This window comes from Jaculus jaculus, chromosome 3 (genome assembly GCF_020740685.1).
Source record: "Jaculus jaculus isolate mJacJac1 chromosome 3, mJacJac1.mat.Y.cur, whole genome shotgun sequence".
Classification (NCBI taxonomy): Eukaryota; Metazoa; Chordata; class Mammalia; order Rodentia; family Dipodidae; genus Jaculus; species Jaculus jaculus.
The window spans coordinates 65,249,022-65,268,612 of record NC_059104.1 but is presented as its reverse complement, the minus strand read 5'-3'; the positions used below and the strand labels follow the sequence as shown (position 1 = coordinate 65,268,612).

The 19,591-nt window shown below is 44.3% G+C and overlaps 1 protein-coding gene across 1 annotated transcript in view; it reads right to left on the bottom strand.

Moving 5' to 3' along the window:
- The window catches only part of Slc25a30 (solute carrier family 25 member 30), a 180,685-nt gene that overhangs the window by 61,802 nt on the left and 99,292 nt on the right, over positions 1–19,591 (bottom strand). Inside the window, exon 3 of the mRNA XM_045145318.1 lies at positions 17,936–18,048. The gene's annotated coding sequence lies outside the window, so the exon portion shown is untranslated. The remainder of the gene's footprint in view (positions 1–17,935; positions 18,049–19,591) is intronic.

Sequence of the window (19,591 nt, the reverse complement as noted above, 5' to 3'; positions counted from 1 at the left end):
TTGATCAGTTCAGAGAATGCCCTTTATCCTGTGACATGGGGTCTATTTCCCAAGTTTCAATACAAGTCTACATAATAAACAGGATGACCTTTTCCCCAAATCTGTTTCTTTTCAACAGAGTTCACTGAAAAATAAAGCTAAGGAGGATGGATCCTGTCTCTTGCTGTGTGATGCCCTCAGCTGCCTCCCAGTCTGCTGACTTGAAGGCCATCAGCTTCAGAACCAGAAGCCAAAATGAAGATCTTTTTTCTTAAAGTAAAATTAACAAACTAAAGAGGATTTGACCTACTGGTTTGTATATGCCATGCATCATACTTTTCTCATTTGGCTAAAGCAGAAAAAAAAAAAAATTTGTGATGGGGGCTGGAGAGATTGCTTAGTGGTTAAGGCACTTGCCTGTAAAGCCATAGGACCCAGGCTTGATTCCCCAGGACCCACATAAGCCAGATGTGCAAAGTGGCACATGTGTCTAGAGTTTGTTTGCAGTAGCTGGAGGCCCTGGAGTGCCCATTCACCACCCCACCTCTTTCTTCCTCTCAAATAAATATGTAAAAAAAAAAAATGAATCCAGGTGTGGTGGTGCACACCTTCAATCCCAGCACTCAGGAGACAGAGGTAGGAGTATCACTGTGAGTTTGAGGCCACTCTGAGACTCCATAGTGAATTCCAGGTCAGCCTGGGCTAGAGTGATCCCCTACCTCGTAAAACAAAAACAAACAAACAAAAAACTGTGATGGCTTTTTCAAATGGGACTCACTCTATCATGCACATGATGTGAATATTTAATAAATTTCAAGTAAACAGCAGTCAGCAAAGCCAATCTGAAAGTTCACTAGACTCAGTTGAGAACTGTTTTCTGGCCTTGGTTTGCATGGGAATCCCATGGAACACCATGAGGCCTTGTCCATGATGTCTCTATCTTTGGTCCTGTCAGAAATAAGAATATGGTAATGGTTTGATGAAACTCACATAAGATTTGAGTTTGCAGGCTTAATAAACCACGGTGACCAGTTACATTCCTTTGTCCAGAGTGGAAATTCACAGGCTGTGAAGTGACACAGTGCATGCCTGGGTCTGTAGATATCCAGTACCAGCAGGTGGATATCATCCACAATGAGCTTTTGATCAGAACTACAAGGTTTCCCAAAAGAAGACAGATTTATATCAGAGTACTTGATGACCCACCATAGGTTAGTGTTAAGACCCTACGGCTGAAGACACCATATGCTGTTTTTGCAGAACATGGAGTGACCTGGATGGAACCTGGAAGAAAGTCAGTCCCCAAACAATTAGCTCGTCTAGTGCCAGAAGGAACTACATGAGTGACTGGGGAAAAAATCATCAATATCTGTCCAAGCAACTCATGGTCTAACCTACTTAGCAGCAAATAACCTGTTGTGATGCTCATACAAGTGTAATAGTGGCACACAGCCATGGTGGGAAAGCAACTGCTCTTGATTTAGCTAACCGATCCCCTCAGTGGAATAGAAACCATAATTGGAGCTGGAAAACAAGTCAGAATCATATCCAAACATGAGCCCACTCTACATTATCAAGCTACCACCAATCGTGGGCTACAAGAGGGCCTATACCTATTAAATTCTCTCTAATAAATAATGGCATCATATTTATTTGGTGCTAATTTTACTCTTTGTTGGAGAATCTGCTTCCCTTTTTCAGATGGATGCAAATCCTAAGGAGAGATCCACCCCATCATACCTCAAAAGGGCCCCAGCTGAAATTAAGAATAATTGGGGATTGGGCGTGGTGGCGCACGCCTTTAATCCCAGCACTCGGGAGGCAGAGGTAGGAGGATTGCCATGAGTTCAAGGCCACCCTGAGACTACAGAGTGAATTCCAGGTCAGCCTGGACCAGAGTGAGACCCTACCTTGAAAATCCATAAAAAAAAAAAAAGAAGAAGAAGAATAAGAAGAATTGGGGAAACATGCAAGAATGCTGTTTTCTTGATGAACCTGGTACCAACACAATGGTGAAGGAGAGAGACACAGAGAACAATCAACCCCTACCAAACCATATATCCAGAGACAGAGAGGCACCCAAGATCTCAACATGGAAGCAGACTTAAATGAACCCAACATGACTCAGGGAAATTTGTTAAAGAGGGGGTGGAAAGAATGTCAGAACCACATGTTGGGTCATGATATGCAGAGACACTTGCTCCTACCCAAAACTGATGGCTAACCCCACAATGCATGACCTATATACCCCAACAAGGAGGGTCCCTGTGGAGTGGGGAGGATAGGGAGGAGGCTAATAATGGTGCCAACTTTAATGTATTCACTGACTACAAAAAAAAAAAAAAAAAAGTAAAAAAAAAACCCTCAATCTTCAACAAGCAGAATCAGAACCAAGGTCAGTTCAGCTAAACCAAAACACACAAAAGCTAAAAGAAACTCAGAATGGGGGTTGCAGAAGAACATTGGGAAGATTCTACCTCCCCAATGTGAGAAATGTGGAAGACATAGATAAGACAGAGAAAGTAACTCTAGAGAACATTATTAGAAAGTCTGTCCTCAGTCAACAGTCCTTGAATCCAAAGCTTATCCAATTGCATAAGAGCATGAGGTTGGAGGGCTGGAGAGATGGTGTACTTGTCTGGGCTCAATTCCCCAATACCCACATTAAGTCAGATGCACAAAGTGGAGCATGCATCTAGAGTTCATTTGCAGTGGCAAAAGGCCCTGGCATGCCCATCCCCCTTCATTCTCTCTCTCTTCTATTTACAAATAAATAAATAAATATTTTTAAATGTTTATTTATCTATTTATTTGAAAGTGACAAACAGAGAGAGAAAGAGGGAGAGAGAGAGAGAGAATGAGTGCACCAGGGTCTCCAGCCACTGAAAATGAACTCAAGATGCATGTGCCCATTGTGCATCTGGCTTACGTGGGTCCTGGGGAATCGAGCCTCAAGCCACGGGGGTCCTCAGGCTTCACAGGCAAGAGCCTAAACACTAAGCCATCTCTCCAGCCCAAATAAATAAATAACTAAATAACTAAATATATATTATATATAGTGTATTATATAATATATAATATATATATATTTAATGTAGCTTTTAAAAAAATTTTTAAGAGTGACACAGAGAGAGAGAGAATGAGAGAGAAAGAGAGAGAGAGAGGGAGAGAGAGAGAGAATGGGAATACCAGGGCTCCCAGCCACTGCAAACGAACTCCAAACGCGTGGGCCCCTTCGTGCATCTGGCTAATGTGGGTCCTGGGGAATCGAGCCTCCAACCGGGGTCCTTAGGCTTCACAGGCAAGCACTTAACTGCTAAGCCATCTCTCCAGCCCTTAAAAAAAAAAGAGTGGGGTTGAGCTGTAACTAATCGGAGTGAGTCACAGAACCCTCAAGTCAGGGGATAAAACCCCAGCAGGCTTCCTGCTGGAGCTCTTTAAAAGCTGTGCACCATTCTGCAGAAGCCAACACCACCTTACCAATGTAGATTGGATTGTGCAATATAGATTGGATTCTTGAACCCTAGACTCACTTCTAACAGACATTTCTACTTGCTCTCACTATTGTCTCCCTAAAAATGGATCATAATACCATATTATCCAAAAAGAAACCATAAAAAAAAGAAAAAGAAAAGGCAAATTGCCTGCCATGATGCTTCCATAGGATGGACATAACAAAATTCTTCATCTAGAACAGTAGTAGCTTCCCAGCCCCCAAACAATAGCATTGCTGATTCTGTCTGACTGCAGTTGACAAAATCAGCTTCCTCTGGCCCTTTGGCAATCTATAGTCACTTCATCCTCTGGATCAGGGGTTGGAATTGAATTTCTAGGTACCAGCCTATATCCTGAGGTTCATTGTTTGGCTTGGTTTGGTATGCTTTATTTCATTTTGGCTTGGTTATTTGTGCAAATGCTTGGGTGGGAACCAGAGCCTTGCACATGCTAGGCAAGTGCTCTCCACCAAGCTCAGCCTTAGCCATACTCGATTCTTGAGTCTTGTGTCCTGTTGGATTCAACAGAGAATAAAACAGGAACAAAAAACAAAAATGCTCTTAGAAAAAAAAAAAACTGACCAAAAGTTATGGGGTGTGGCATGTAAAATTACAAACATCCCACATGTAACCATGAGGCTCACATGCAGCTGTGGAAAATAAACATTTTCTCACTTTGTTTGCTTATTTTCTCATGCATTTAACAATCACTGATCGAGGGCTGGAGAGATGGATCAGCAGTTAAGGTACTTGACTGCATAGCCTAAGGACCTGGGTTCAGTTCCCTAGTATCCACATAAAGCCATATGTACAAGGTGGTACATGCACTTGGAGTTCGTTTGCAGTGACTACAGGCCATGATGTACCTATTCTCAGTCTCTCTCTCTCTTAAATAAATACCAATGACTGATTTCTTGCTGGATGACAAAGGGGAAAAAATGCCTTTGCTTTAGAGATTCATAGCCTGGTAGAAAAGAGAAAAATAAGCCAACAAGTACCTAATGACCTAAACAGGCTCTTAGGAAGCTTCCTGGGAGAGACACCAGAAGCTGACCAGGCCCTGCAGCATGATCAGCAGTAAACTAAGAACATGACAATAGAAAGAGAAGAACAGATTCCAAAGAGACTCAAGACGAAGACTGCTACGTCCACAGCGACCTCGCCCGTGTAGCAAAGATGCCTCTACACTGGAAGAGAGCTGAGGACAGAGGGCCAGCACTCCTCGGAGGGATGCCCCCGGTGACCCCTTGGCAGTCAGCTACTGTCATGGTTCCTGCTGCCTATAAGAAGTCACGACGACCTAATTGCTGGCGCCAGTGGGCTGTTTTCTGTGCTTTATTTCTTTTCTGCTTTCTTCTGGTTGTTTGTCAAAGAACAGCTAGTTCTACGCTACGCTTACTGGTAATCATGCACACAATCAAAGTACAAAGAACAATTTGAGTATTGAATGTGCCCCTCCTATGATTAGGGCAATGGAGGAAATGTATAACTCTACTAGGAATAAAAAATTAACTCTAGGACAGTTTTTAGATGGTGTAGAGTAGAAACAGCTTATGATGACTGAAGACAATACTGATCCTGAGAAAGTGAAAGTAGAAATGTTAATCGGTAATGTTCATAAGAAGCATGACGATTCTGCAAAAAAGAAGTTACAAAAGTTGGGCATTCCCACCAGAACGCTTCCTGGGGGGGTATGTTCAGTACTTGATCAAAGGCAGATGGTGGACTCCACCAAGGTGGACTCCCAGAGCTGGAAAATACCTAGATCCACTCCCTTATGAGGGAGGATATGATGAATTTGGTTACAGATGGGTAAGTTATGAAGGGAAAAGGAGGCTATGGCATTCTCTTCCATTTATGGAACGCTTAGCAAGGACACGTAAGCCTTGGTGCTTATACTCTAGATAAGAAAGAAAAGAGTTCCTGGAAAGCATTAAACCAGCCTTAAAATATTGGTGGTCTTTTGGATAGAAACACTTTTATAATGAATATGAGGATTATATAAATTATCTAATAAGTGGAAAGAGATGGCTCTCTGCTTGGTTTATAAGAAATAAATAACCTATTATTCACCTTATACCTCTTGCCCCAAGCTTCTATTCATGTAAAGCTGTGGTCAGTGGTGCGAGACATCCTCCTTAAAAAAAAATGGGTACATTTCCTGCCTGATAAATATTACATGGGTGCTTAGAATAGAACAATACTTAAGATTGTTTAGATTAATGATTTCTGAGATCACTTGTTGGCTTGCTAAGTTTCAATCTGTATAAAACCTTCATGAAACCTTCAGTAAATTGCAGCAACATATTCAACTTAGAGTGTGTCTGTCTGTCATTTCCTCGCCGAATCCCGAGTTCTCCTTGAGCCTTCGCCCTTGTTCTCCCTCGGTCCTGATCTCCCGAGAGTCAGTCCGCGGCAGAAGACTAGAGACTGCTCTCGGGCTGCGGAGAGGTAGTGGGGATGAACATTTGGGTGTCTGGAATCTAGTGATGCTACTCACACAGCAGAGATCTTTCTGGTTTTTCGAGACAGGGTCTCACTCTGGCCCAGCCTGACCTGGAATTCACTATGGAGTCTCAGGGTGGCCTCGAACTCACAACAATTCTCCTACCTCTGCCTCCTGAGTGCTGGTGTTAAAGGTGTGTGCCACCACGCCCAGCTCACAGCAGAGATCTTAAGGAAGGGGGCAGTTTATATGTGGAGGTGAGTGTTCTGCTTGTGACATACTGGCTTAAGGTGTCCAAGAAACTTCAGGAGAAATGTCTAGGAACCAAGTTGCCATGGAAGTCTGGAGTTCCAAATGGGCATGAGCTACTTACAAATGCAGAATTGTTGAAGGAATACTAGCAATAGCTGAATCCTTAGCTCTAGATGAAGGCTCCAGGGGCACTGAGTTAGGATCCTCTTCAGCAGGTGCCAACATGAGCCAGAGAGGCAGGAAAAGGCCAAAGCCCAGGAGTAGTAGCCCAGACAGCACAGACCAAAGAACTGATAGAGACCAAATTCATATGCTAAAACCCTGAGGCCCAATGTGATGCTACTGTGAGATGAGGTATTTGGGGAAGTGGTTAGGTCATGAGTATTCTTCACTCTGAATGAGACTGGTGCTCTATAATAGAGGCTGAAGGATGTAGGTTAGTCTCTTCAGCCCTTCCATCTCTTCTAGTATTTCAGGACATAGCATTCACTCCTTTCACTGGATGTAGCAGAGTGGGCCTTATCAGATATGAAATTTTCTGATGCCTAGATCTTAGATGTCCAGTCTCCAAATTCCTCCATTGTATAATTTTTTAGCTGCAACAGGAATAAACTAAAATAGGATGTAGTTATGTATGAAGGATGGACCTTCATGGCTGAATCAGTGCTCTTTCAAGTATAAACAGGCAAGTTCCCTCTTTCTGCTCCTAGTCAAGGGAAAAGAAGCCACCTGTAGACCAGAGGGAGTGCCTTCCTCAAGAATCCAGTCATGTTGGCACCATGATCTTGGGCTTCCAGCTTCCAGAACTATCTATGGGAAATAAGTGTTTATTGTTTAAGCCACTTAGTCTATGGTAACCCTCACTAACTAAGCCAGAACAAATAAGATAAACTCTGTAATGGAGGCCATTGCCTTTTCTTCTGGGAAAGGAAGAACAAAAGCAGGGTAAAGGAATGATGTGGGGAGGAAGGAAAAGGCAAATGATAGTGCCAGGGACACACTGGAGACAAGATTACTTATGCCCACTTGCTAGGTTATGAGCTACGTCCAAAATGTTTCCACAGAAGGGCTGGAGAGGACTGGAGAGATGGCTTAGAGGTTCGGGCATTTGCCTGCAAAGCCAAAGGACGCTGGTATGATTCCCCAGGACCCACGTAAGCCAGATGCACAAGGGGCACACTCATCTGGAGTTGATTTGCAGTAGCTGGAGGCCCTGGTGCTCCTATTCTCTCTCTCTCTCTCTCTCTCTCTCTCTCTCTCTCTTTATCTTTCTCTCCTCTCTCTCTTCCTGCCTATTTCTCTCTCAAATAAATAAAAATAATTTTTTAATTTATTTGACAGAGAAAGAGGAAAGGTGGGGGGAGAGAATGGGTGCTACAGGGCCTCCAACCATCACAAACCAACTCCAGATGCATGTACTGCCTTGTGCATCTGGCTAACATGGGTCCTGGGGAATTGAACCAGGATACTTTGGCTTTGCAGGCAAAAGCCTTAACCACTAAGCAATCCCTCCAGTCCATAAAATATTTTTTAAACAAGGGCTGGAGAAATGGCTTAGCAGTTAAGGCACTTGCCTATGAAGCCTAAGGACCCTGATTTGACTCCACAGAATCCAAGTAAGTCAGATGCACATGGTGGCACGTGCATCTGGAGTTCATTTGTAGTGGCTGGAGGCCCTAATGCACCCATTCTCTCTCTTTCTCTCTCTCTCTCAATAAATAAAAATGTTTCCACAAAAGACGGGGAAGCATGTCAGAGATGAGGGCTGCTCTGTGAATAGCAAGCTGGGTGATTCCATGTGACGGTGACTTCGAGGGACCTCATTTTTTTCCTCCTTCCTCTAAGAGGTCAGATTGTCAATAGTGCCCTGCCCCAGCCCTATCTGTGGTGGTCTTCTCAAAGCCAAGAGGGCCACAAGTTCCACAGGCCAGTCTCCCCCTGGGAGGACCTAGAGTTCTGGATACACAGCTTAGATAACGGGAAGACTCCCTGCAGCCTGGCAGCACCTCTGGGCACAGGTAGCGCCCAGGAGTCCGGAGTGGGGGTAATGGCAGCTGCAGGCCGGTGGCTGTTGCTATTACACAAAGTTGCGGAGGAGCTGGGGTCACAGGCTACACTTCCTACCCGACTCTCAGCTCTCACAATGTGCCCAGCGCTTGTCCCCGATCTTTATCCTGAACGTCATGCCAGGTTCCAGAGCAAAAGAGACCATATCTGGCCAGAAAGTGAAAGCAGCTGGCTTTACTTTGGATCCCTTAGCGCTGCACGATTCAAAGTGAACTCCAACTGGGCAGATGGCTCAGAGGTTCAAGTGCTTGCTGCACAACTCAGATACCTAAGCTTGGATTCCCCAGACCCACATAAAAATCTGGAAGCTTCTGTACTCCCAATGCATCTACAGTGAGAAGGGAGGCAGACAGGAGCATTTCCCAGTGAACAAGAGACCCTGCCTCAAAATAGGGTGGAAGGCAAGGACCAGCCTCGGATCACACACACAGCATGGAGCATACAAACCCACATTCACACACACAAACACACATTAATTAAATAAAGCCCTTGCTGAACTCGAACTGTGGCACTCAGGAGACTGAGGCAAGAGGATCACTGTGAGTTTGATAAAAAGTGTTCTAGGCTGGGCGTGGTGGCGCACGCCTTTAATCCCAGCACTTGGGAGGCAGAGGTAGGAGAAATGCCATGAGTTCGAGGCCACCCAGAGACTCCATAGTGAATTCCAGGTCAGCCTGGGCTAGAGTGAGACCCTACCTCGAAAAAGCAAAAAAAAAAAAGAAAAAAAAAAGTGTTCTAACTCAGACATTGGCACCCTGTGACATACTTATGCCAACACTTAGGCATGGTGGCCTCAGGGTGGCCTTCCTTCTTGCATGCTGTAGCTGCTGCTGAAAGAGGCTGATAAACTCACTTCTGGCCAAGATCTCCTCACTGGAGGTGTGTCAGCATCGCTACTTACTCTAGGGGTCCAAAAGGCACCACCTTCCTCTCTGGAAGGAGCCAGGGGACCATTGTTCTGATCCAACTCAAGGGAACCCCATACATATTCAGGTAAATAACTCACACCATTATCTCTGGGGAACTGGATTTTCTGGGTGAATTTACTTGTTTAGGTGCGATCTGGAATTGTTACTTATCATCCAAGCCAGGGAGCACCAAACCTTCCCACACACTATCATCCAGATAGCTCAATTAAACATTTGTCTGATTGCTTTCCCAGCTCATTGGGAGCAAAAGGTCTCTCCAACCGTAGGGCCACATTTGCAAGGCCTCTAGAGCTCTTGTGGCTGATGTCACCCCTAAAGAGATTCCCTTTGACATCTGACCTTTTCTCCATGCCCTAGGGAATGCATCACCGCCTACATTACACTCAACCAGAACTGGCCCAAGTTTGTTGGCTCTACTTAAAGGCCAGACCTCCCTACTACATTGGGCTGAGAACAGAAATCCTGAAAATTGTGTCCTCTAACAGGTCTGCCACGTCCTGGGGCTGCCTTCTTGTTGGGAGATGTGACTGTGGAGGCTTTGTGCCTTGCCACCTCAGATTACCTCCCTCTCTAGCTCTCCCTGCTTTGCTACTTGCAATACTAGCCTTTCACTGGAGCTCCATTCAGAGGCATACTTTGCTCCACACAAAACTTGGTTCAGCTGTTTTCACTCACTGTGTGACCTCTGAACACCTAGCTGACAATCTGGTTTTATGAACAGTTGTATATGTTCTTCTCCAGATGTGCACATATTCAGGGCCAGAGGGAATCCATCTTTTGTTCCCCTCTCCTTGCTGATACAGACAGGCTGCCTACTCCTCCTTCCAGTGTTGGTGGGGATGAGTGAGGCAGGATCTGCAGCCCTAAGTACAACAGCCCTGACTGAGCGGAAAACAAGTCTTTGACAAATGAGCCAACAGATGGACGCTGATATTAAACATCTCCAGTTTTCCATTGATGCCCCCCATCCCAGGTTTAATCCCTAAGGGAAGTAGTCCTTCAAAATCGATGAGGCCTTGACCTAAGCCTTATGTCTCAAGGAGGGCTTTACGTAGCCCTGGGCAAAGCCTGTTGCTCTATGCTAATAAGTCTGCGGTAATCAAAGAGACCTTACTAAAGGTTCATGACACTTTACACTGGAGACAGAAGGAACGAGAATCAAATAACTCCTGATACAATAAGCTGTTTGGAATCCCTGTGAGCTCTGTTCACTGGTTTAACTGGTCCCCGAGTTCTCCTTTTCATAGGACTTGCAAAAGGACCCTGTGTAATAAATTGTTTCTTAAAATTCATAAAACAAAGGATCTCTTCAGTTAAACTAATAGTCCTTAAGAACTCAGTATTTACCCCATACCAATAGTCAAGGATTTGTGGCTTCTAAAAAGCAATCATGTCATCCATGCCAGTCCTAATTAGGCCCTGACTACATGTGTGCCTGCTCAGGCACCTTTCAGCTGCTGGTTCCCCCAGCCCCCTGATGGTCACATCTGCATTGACAGCATTCTCAGAGCTTCCCACGACCCTGAGCATGACCCAGGTACACAAACTCAAGATAACTCCAGAGTATATGTTGACTCAGGTGTATAAACTCAGGATAACTCCAGGATATATATGGGTGAAACACCTGCAATTCCAAAGAATAACTGATGTAATTGTGATTTTTATGGTCTTTTTCCATTAAAAATTCATTACCCTAATGGTAATGAAAAGGCCTAAGTGAGGTCAGGGGAAGAGATTCAGTAGAGGAAAGGTGGGGGGAGGGCTAATTGAAATCTAAGAGGATACAAATAAGTCATATAGAAACCTACCTTTTTTGTACAATGGAACACACAGGAGCCATAGATTGTCACTAGAAAATGTTCAGTGCCAGGGATGGGATACCTTCCAGTGAGTTGTTGGCCAGGGAGGTCACTGATAGCCCCAAAACATTACAGGCCATTTCCAAGGCTCTTGGTTTCCCACCAGGAATAGATGGTGAGACCCTACTGCTGAGGACTCCACATACTTGGTCTGCAAGGTCACTGAGAAATCCTACTGGAGCTGAGCTGAAAACCTCCTCCATGTAGACTAAATGACAGAAAGCTGGAAAAAGCCACGCAGCATGCAGTTCAATGGGATAGAGACGATACTCAACAGTGGACAATGCAAGCCTTATATTTGGCCAGCCAGGCCAAATGAGCCAACAGGTGAAACAGTGGCATGTCTGTTATGGGAGAAAACAACCACACTCTAATTGAACTGGAGGCCTGCTCCATGGGAGGGAATACACCCCTGATACTGAAAACCTACGACAGGGTTAGTCATGAGCCCTAGGGGTGTAACATCTGCTGATGTCTGGCTAAATGTATATACTATGCTCACCAAACTGCCCAGTAAGTACTTCTCTTAATGTTCATACGCATATATTAATGGTACTCTTACTTTTGGTTACAGAACCTCTCTTTTCAGATGGTGGTGACCTTAAGATGACTCAGATGGCACTTTGGTGCTGAGAAGAAGTGACAGAGGAATGCTCAGCACTGAAATATCTCTATCACACGTTCCATAACTCAGGGTCCACTATGGAAGAGGTGGCAGAAAGAATGTAAGAGTCAAAGGAAGGATAGGACCCCTTACAACATGCTCCTCCAGACACAAAATGGCCTGGATATCCATGACCTCACAGTGCCTGACACTACCTACACAAGATCATCATAATAGGTAGAAAAGATGATGACATCAAAATAAAAGAGAGTTATTGAGAGAGGGAGGGGATGTGATGGAGAGTGGAGTTTCAAAGGGGAAAGTGGGGGAGGGAGGGAATTACCATGGGATAATTTTTACAATCATGGAAGTCATCAATAAAAAATAAAAATTTAAAAGAATGTTGTAGCCCATTTACACAACGGAGTTCTATTCAGCAGTAATGAAATTATGAAATTTGCAGGGAAATGGATGGATCTGGAAAGGATTATACTACCAGAAAGCCAAATGTCACATGTTTTCTCTTATATGCGGATCCTAGTTCAGACTTGAATGTGAGTTGGAGTATATATTGGTAGCAGAGGCCAGTAAGCTAGAAAAGGTCTATAAGGGAGGGAGGAGAAGGGAGGACTTAAGGGGATGGTACTGTATATATCTAAGTAGATAGACAGATTGCTGCAGGTGGAATGGCTTAAGCGAGGTCAGGGGAAGAGACTGAGTAAAAGGAATGTGGGGGAGGTATAATCAAAATTCAGGATATTATGAATAAGCCACATGACAGCCTACTTTTCTGGATAATGGCACACCCAGAAGCCATAGACTTACTAGAAAAATTGTCAGTGCCAGGGATGGGATGCATTCCAGTGAGCTGTTGGCTAGGGAGATGTCTCCAAAACATTACAGGTTATTGCCAAGGCTCCTGGTTTCCCACCAGGAATAGATGATAAGACCATATTGCTGAAGACTCCACATGCCTAGGCTGCAAACTCACTGAGAAATCAAACTGGGCATGAGCTGGTAGACCAGCTGAAAGAAAGCTGGAAAAAGCTGTTCTGCATACAGCTTTATGGGAGACAGAAGATACCAGTGGTGAAAACAGTGGAAACTGCAAGCCTCAAGTTTGGCTAGCCAGGCCAAATGAGCCAACAGGTGCAATAGTGGCACGTTCATACCCATATATTAATGCTACTCTCACTTTTGGTTAGAGAAGCTTTTCTTTTCAGACGGTGATGACCACTGGGATGACTCAAAAGGCACCATTGTGCTAAGAAGACGCGAGAGAGGAATGTTCAGCACTGAAACATCTCTATCAACACCTCCCAAGGCTCAAGGTCCATTGCGGAAGAGGTGGTGGAAAGAATGTAAGAGCTGAAGGAAGGGTAGAACTGCTTACAATGCAATCAACCAGACAGAAATTGGCCTTGATATCCATGACCTCACAGTGCCTAGCACTATCTTCACAAGACCCTCATAATAGATGGAAAAGATGAACATCAAAATAAAAGAGAGACTAATGGAGAGGGAGGAGATATGATGGGGTATAGATCTGTGAAGGGAAAAGTGGGGGAGGGAAAGGAATTATGATTTATTGTCTGTAAGTATGGAAGCTGTCAATAAAAAGGGAAAAAATTTAAATGCTGCACACCTGAGCATCTTCACTGAGAGCTCCAAGCATGGGCCCATCTCAGTCACCAGCTAAGGTGCTTGCTTGCAAAGCCTATGAACCCAGGTTTGATTTCCCAGTACCCACATTGAACCAGATGCACAAGGTGGCACATGCATCTGTTCATTTGCGGTAGCTGGAGGCCCTGATGCACCCATTCTCTTTCTCTGTCTGCCTCTCTCTCAAAATAAGTAAATAAATAAAATACATTTTAAGACCTCTTATTTTAAACAAACAAACATGGTGGTCTGTAATTCTCTCACACGGACTGTAACAGCTATGTCATCACCAATCAATCTACCTGGCACATCCCTTGTATGTGTTTGTGTCTACCTCGTTGCAGGTGGAGGTGGGTGTCCTGCTGTGTGCTTCGCGTTAGCAGCGGTGAACATAACACTTGTGCGGGAATACTACCCGATATGGACTTGCTTGATGGAGAAGCTTGAATTTTGCCACAGGCTTTCTTTCCTCCAGACTCAGCTTGTTTATCCTTTGCCCTTGAACATTCCTCTCCTGTAGAACTTCTCATCTCCCCAGAGTCCAGAACATCTCAGAGAAAACAGTAAGACCCAGAAAAGGCAATTAAATGCATGAAGGTTCCCTGGAGAAACATTTTGAGTGACTGAAGAAAACATGTTGAGAAGCATTCTTCCACAGTGGAAAAAGTCCCAAGGCCAAATATCTTCTTTGCACTGTAAGCTGAATCGAGAGGCGCTGATAAATGGAAGGTGACCTTGACATGAATATTCAGAGACGACAAGGCAGGGAAATACACGAACTACAGTGGAATTCATCTGGAGAGTCAAAGGGTCTTAGGAAACATCGTGCGATCATGCAGGTTAAAAGGCTTGTTGCCAGCAATACAGATGTTATATCAAGACAAATGTTAGTGCAAGAAGGATTTCATAGGATGACTTTGGTGGGTTTATATGTCTTTCCTTAGGTATTGCTTTTGTTGACCTTCAGAGTTGACCTCTGTTTGGGTCCAAGTCCCTGGCTGTTGAACAAATCAGAATGATTTTTCTATGAATACGGTTAATTTGAGCTGTTGATATGGTACAATGGCAGAGCACTTGCCTGGCATGCACAAGAACCTGGGTCATGTCCCAGTAGCACACACAAAAAATTCAGTTAGCTGATATGTCCAATCATATTGTTATTCATTGTAATATATACATACATATATATATATACACACACACACACACACACACACACATATATACACACACACATATATATATATACACACACATACATTCAGCTTAAAATGAATTTTAGTAAATCCTGAGTTTATGATATATATACATCTACATACTATGTAGTGGCACACACTTACATAATCCCAGGCAACAGGATTGCTCAAGTTCAAGACCATCCTAGAGCACACTGTGTAGCTCAAGTTGGCCTGGAACTAATGGCAATCCTCCTGCTTCCTCCTCCCAAGTGCTGGGGTTATAGGTATGAGCCATTATGCTTGGCCTATTCCATCTTTTTCACTGAGTATAAATAAAGTTGTATTCTAGATTTCATACATGAGACTGTTGTGAGATTGATCTGAGCAAGTTTCTGCAGCTGTATTATTCAATCAGGTTTTCATAACATGCAAAGTAAGTAGTGTGACATCAAAGGGCCTGACCCCACATCCACTCCACCTTTCCATTCAAAGGGCAGCGGGTTGGCTGGAACCACTCAAACACATCTTGAACCCAGACTGTGTTTGAGAGCATCAAGAATGTTGGATTAGGGCTGGAGAAATGGATTAGTGGTTAAGGCGCTTGTCTGCAAAGCCTAAGGACCTAGGCTCGATTCCCCAGTTCCCACATAAGGCCAGATGCACAAGATAGTGCTCATGCATCTGGAGTTTGTTTGCAGTGGCTAGAGGCCCTATCAGCCCATCCTCTCTCTCTCCTCTCTGTCTGCCTGTCTTATAAAACAAATAAAAATTTAAAAAAAGAATCAAGGAAAACTGTGGCATAGTGGCACATGCCTTTAATCCCAGCACTTTGGAGGCAGAGGTAGGAGGATCACAGTGAGTTCAAGGTCAGCCTAAGTGTGATTCCAGGTCGGTCTGGGCTAGAAGGAGACCCTACCTCAAAAAAAAAATAAAATAAAATGTATGGATCTTCCTGGAGACTCCTGTAGGAGTGGTTATATCTAAGGAGCAAACCTGCTAGGTCTTTTCACAGCTTGGTACAATCCACAGCCAGGCCAACATCGTATCTTAGAGCATCTGTCCTTGTCTACTTCCTCTTTCCTCTACTGGCATGCTCAATCTTGTGCATCTAATTAAGTGTTAGCATCCTAACATTTGCTTCAGATCGTGCTTTCTGGAAAACAAGGTACCATAGTGAAACATTCTATCAAAAATAATTATAATGAAGGCAGGCGTGGTGGCACACACCTTTAATCCCAGCACTTAGGAGGCAGAGGTAGAAGGATCGCCTTGAGTTCGAGGCCATCCTGAGACTACAAAGTGAATTCCAAGTCAGCCTGGGCCAGAGTGAGACCCTACCTCGGAAAAAAATAAAAAACATATATATATATATATATATATATATATATATATATATATATATAATTGCGAGATGTGGTGGCTAACATGGCTTTAATCCCAGCACTGGGGAGGCTGAGGTAGAAGGATCCCTATGAATTCAAGGCCAGCAGGTCAGCCTGGGCTAGAGTGAGACCCAACCTTGAAAACCCCCCAAAATTGTTCAAGGGACTGGAGAGATAGCTCAATAGTTAAGATGCTGGCTTGCAAAGTCTGATGGCCTGGGTTCGATTCCCCAGTACCCACGTAAAGCCAGATGCACAAAGTGGCACTTGTGTCTGGAGTTCATTTGCAGCAGCAAGGGCTCTGATGCACCCATTCTCTCTTTCTCTTTCTCTCTCTCCTTGCCTATAAATAAATAAATTTTAAAAAGTTGTTTAAGGGCTGGGGAGATGACTCAGTGGTTAAGAGAGCTTATTGCGGGCTGGAGAGATGGCTTAGCGGTTAAGCGCTTGCCTGTGAAGCCTACGGACCCCGGTTCGAGGCTCGGTTCCCCAGGTCCCACGTTAGCCAGATGCACAAGGGGGCGCACGCGTCTGGAGTTCGTTTGCAGAGGCTGGAAGCCCTGGCGCGCCCATTCTCTATCTCTCCCTCTATCTGTCTTTCTCTCTGTGTCTCTCTCAAATAAATAAATAAATATTTAAAAAAAAAAAAGAGAGCTTATTGCAAAGCCTGCTGGCCCAGCTTCAACTGCCCAGCACTCATGTAAAGCTGGATGCAAAGTGGTGTGCAGATCTGTAATCCCAACTTGTCTGCATAATTAGAGTCAGAGCCACGAGAATCCAAAGCTCAGCTAGTCTGACTTTTGTTTGTGGTCTGGCCATTTGTTTACAGTAGAAAGAGACCCTGTCTCGAAGAAGGTGGAGCACATCTCAAAGTTGTCCTGTGACCCTCACATATGCACCGTGGCATGCATGCCACAACACACACACACACACACACACACACACACACACACACACACATTTTTCATGCAATTTATTAACTTTTTAGTTTCATTAATCTTAGGAAACATTCAGTAAAATTTTAATTTTTTTACTTTTATTACTTATTAAAATTTAAATGACAAAAAGTTAAACCAGAATGAACATAAAAAAATGACAATGGGCCAGGCCTGGTGGCACATGCCTTTAATCTCAGCACTCGGGAGGCAGAGGTAGGAGGATTGTCATGAGTTCGAGGCCACTCTGAGACTGCATAATGAATTCTAGGTCAGCCTGGGCTGCAGCAAGACCTTACCTCAAAAAATAAAAAAATCCCCCCCCCAATGACAATGGGCCAGGCATGGTGGTGCATGCCCTTAACTAGCACTTGGGAGGCAGAGGTAGGAGCATCTCTGTGAGTTCAAGGCTACCCTGAAACTACAGACTACATAGTGAATTCCAGGTTAGCATGAGCTAGATTGAGACCCTACCTCAAAGAAAAAAAAAAAAAAAAAAGACAATGGGCTGTAGAAATGGCTTAGTGGTTTAAGATGCTTGCCAGATAGAAAGAAAGAAAGAAAGAAAGAAAGAAAGAAAGAAAGAAAGAAAGAAAGAAAGAAAGAAAGAAAGAAAGAAAAAGAAAAAGAAAAACAAAAGGACCCAGGTTTGATTCCCTACTACCCATGTAAGCCAGATAGACCCAAGGTGGCATGGAGTTCATTTTCAGTGGCTAGAGGCCCTGACATGCCATTCTTTCCCTCTTTCTCTTTCTTTCTCTCAAGTAAATAAATAAGGTACATGTATAAAAAATAAATAATTGACTGGAGAGATGGCTCAGCAGTTAAATGCAATTACTTGTGAAGCCTGCAGCCCAGGTTCAATTCCCCAATTCCCGCATGCACGTGGAGTTCATCTGCAGCGGCAGGTCAGGAGGCCCTGGCGAGGTGCACTGTCTGTACAGATCCAAGGCTCCTACCACTTTGTCTTTCTTGTGTGTGGAGGGGGAGGGGCTGGTGCAAGTGTGTGTTGAGGTCAGAGGCTGTGTCCTCAATTGCTCTCCCACCTTATTCAGAAAGGGTCTCTCACTGTGGTTACCTTCTCGTTGCCAGGTCAAAGCATCCAAGCAAAAGCAGCTGAGGGGAGAAAAGGGTTTATCTGGGCTTACCGTCAGTCTTGAAGGGAGCTTCATGATGGCAGGGAAGAATGGCACGGAGCTGAGACAGGACATCACGTCTGCCACAGTAGATGGCAAGCAGCAGCAGGACAGTGAGCTGAACTCTGCCAAGGGGGAGATGGCTCTAACAACCCGAACACCTACCACCAGAAACACACCACCTCCAGCAAGGCTCCACCTCCCAAGTTGCCTCCAGCAGGGGACCAAGCATTCAGAACACATGAATTTATGAGAAAACATATGATTTAAACCAACACAGATTATACCTGGCACTGTGTTTCTAATATGATTTCCTGAAGTTCAAAGACCTAATTGTGGCCCCCAGGACTTGGCTCATAGTAGGGATTTATACAAACATGAATGAATGGAGCAAATTGAACCTAATCTTTTTCTAGGCAGTGCCTAGGCGATTTTTGAGCACAGTGACCACTCAGGTGAATCCTGGAGGGAGTAGGGTCTGCTTCTCTTTTATTCAAAACCCAAAGCTGATAACCTTCCAGTGAGTAGGGAGGACACTGATACCCCCCAAACATTACAGGCCATTGCCAAAGCTTTTGGTTTCCTATCAGGAATAGATGGTAAGACCCTATTGCTGAAGACTCCACCTACTTGGGCTGTGAGGTCACTGAGAAATCCTGCTGATGTTGAGCTAAAAGCTTCCTTCGTGTAGACCAGCTGAGAGAAAGCTGCAGTTCCATGGGAGTGAGAGAAATCACCAGTGAAGACACGCAACAGTGGACACTGCAAGCCTTAAATTTGGCTAGCCAGGCCAAATGAGCCAATGGGTGCAATTGTGGCATTTCTGTTGAGGGAAACCAACCTCTCTCTAATTGGACTAGAGGTCTGCTCCATGGGAGCAAATACATCCCTGATACTGAAAATCTACAACAGGGGTAGTCATGAGCCCTAGGGGTGTAACGTCTGCTGCTGTCTGGCTACATGTATATACTATGCTCACCAAACTGCCCAGTAAGCACTTCTTTTAATGTTCATACCCATATATTAATGCTACTCTCACTTTTGGTTAGAGAAGCTTCTCTTTTCAGATGGCATTGACCTTGGGATGACTCAGAAGGCACCATGGTGCTGGGGAGAAGTGATAGAGGAATGCTCAGCACTGAAATATCTCTATCACATCTTCCAAGGCTCAGGGTCCACTGGGGAAGAGGTGGCAGGAAGAATGAAAGAGCCAAAGGAAGGGAAGGACTTCTTACAACATGCTCCTCCAGACACAAAATGGCCTGGATATCCATGACTTCACAGTGCCTGGCACTATCTACACAAGACCATCATAATAGGAGGAAAAGATCATGACATCAAAATAAAAGAGAGACTGATTGAGAGGGCGAGGGGATATGATGGAGAGTGGTGTTGCAAAGGGGAAAGTGGGGAGAGGGGAGGAATTATATTGCCTACAATTATGGAAGCTGTCAATAAAAAATAAATTAAAAAAACAAAGCTGGAGACATTTATTTGTAATACCCACAATAAAATATAATCCTGGGGCTGGGGTCACAGCTCATGGATAAAGTACTCAACACTCAAGCTTGAGTGCCCAAGTTTGATCCCCAGAACACACTGGGGGAAATATGGCTGGTTTCTGTAATCACAGGACACTGACAGCAAGATGAGGTGAAGACAGGAGAC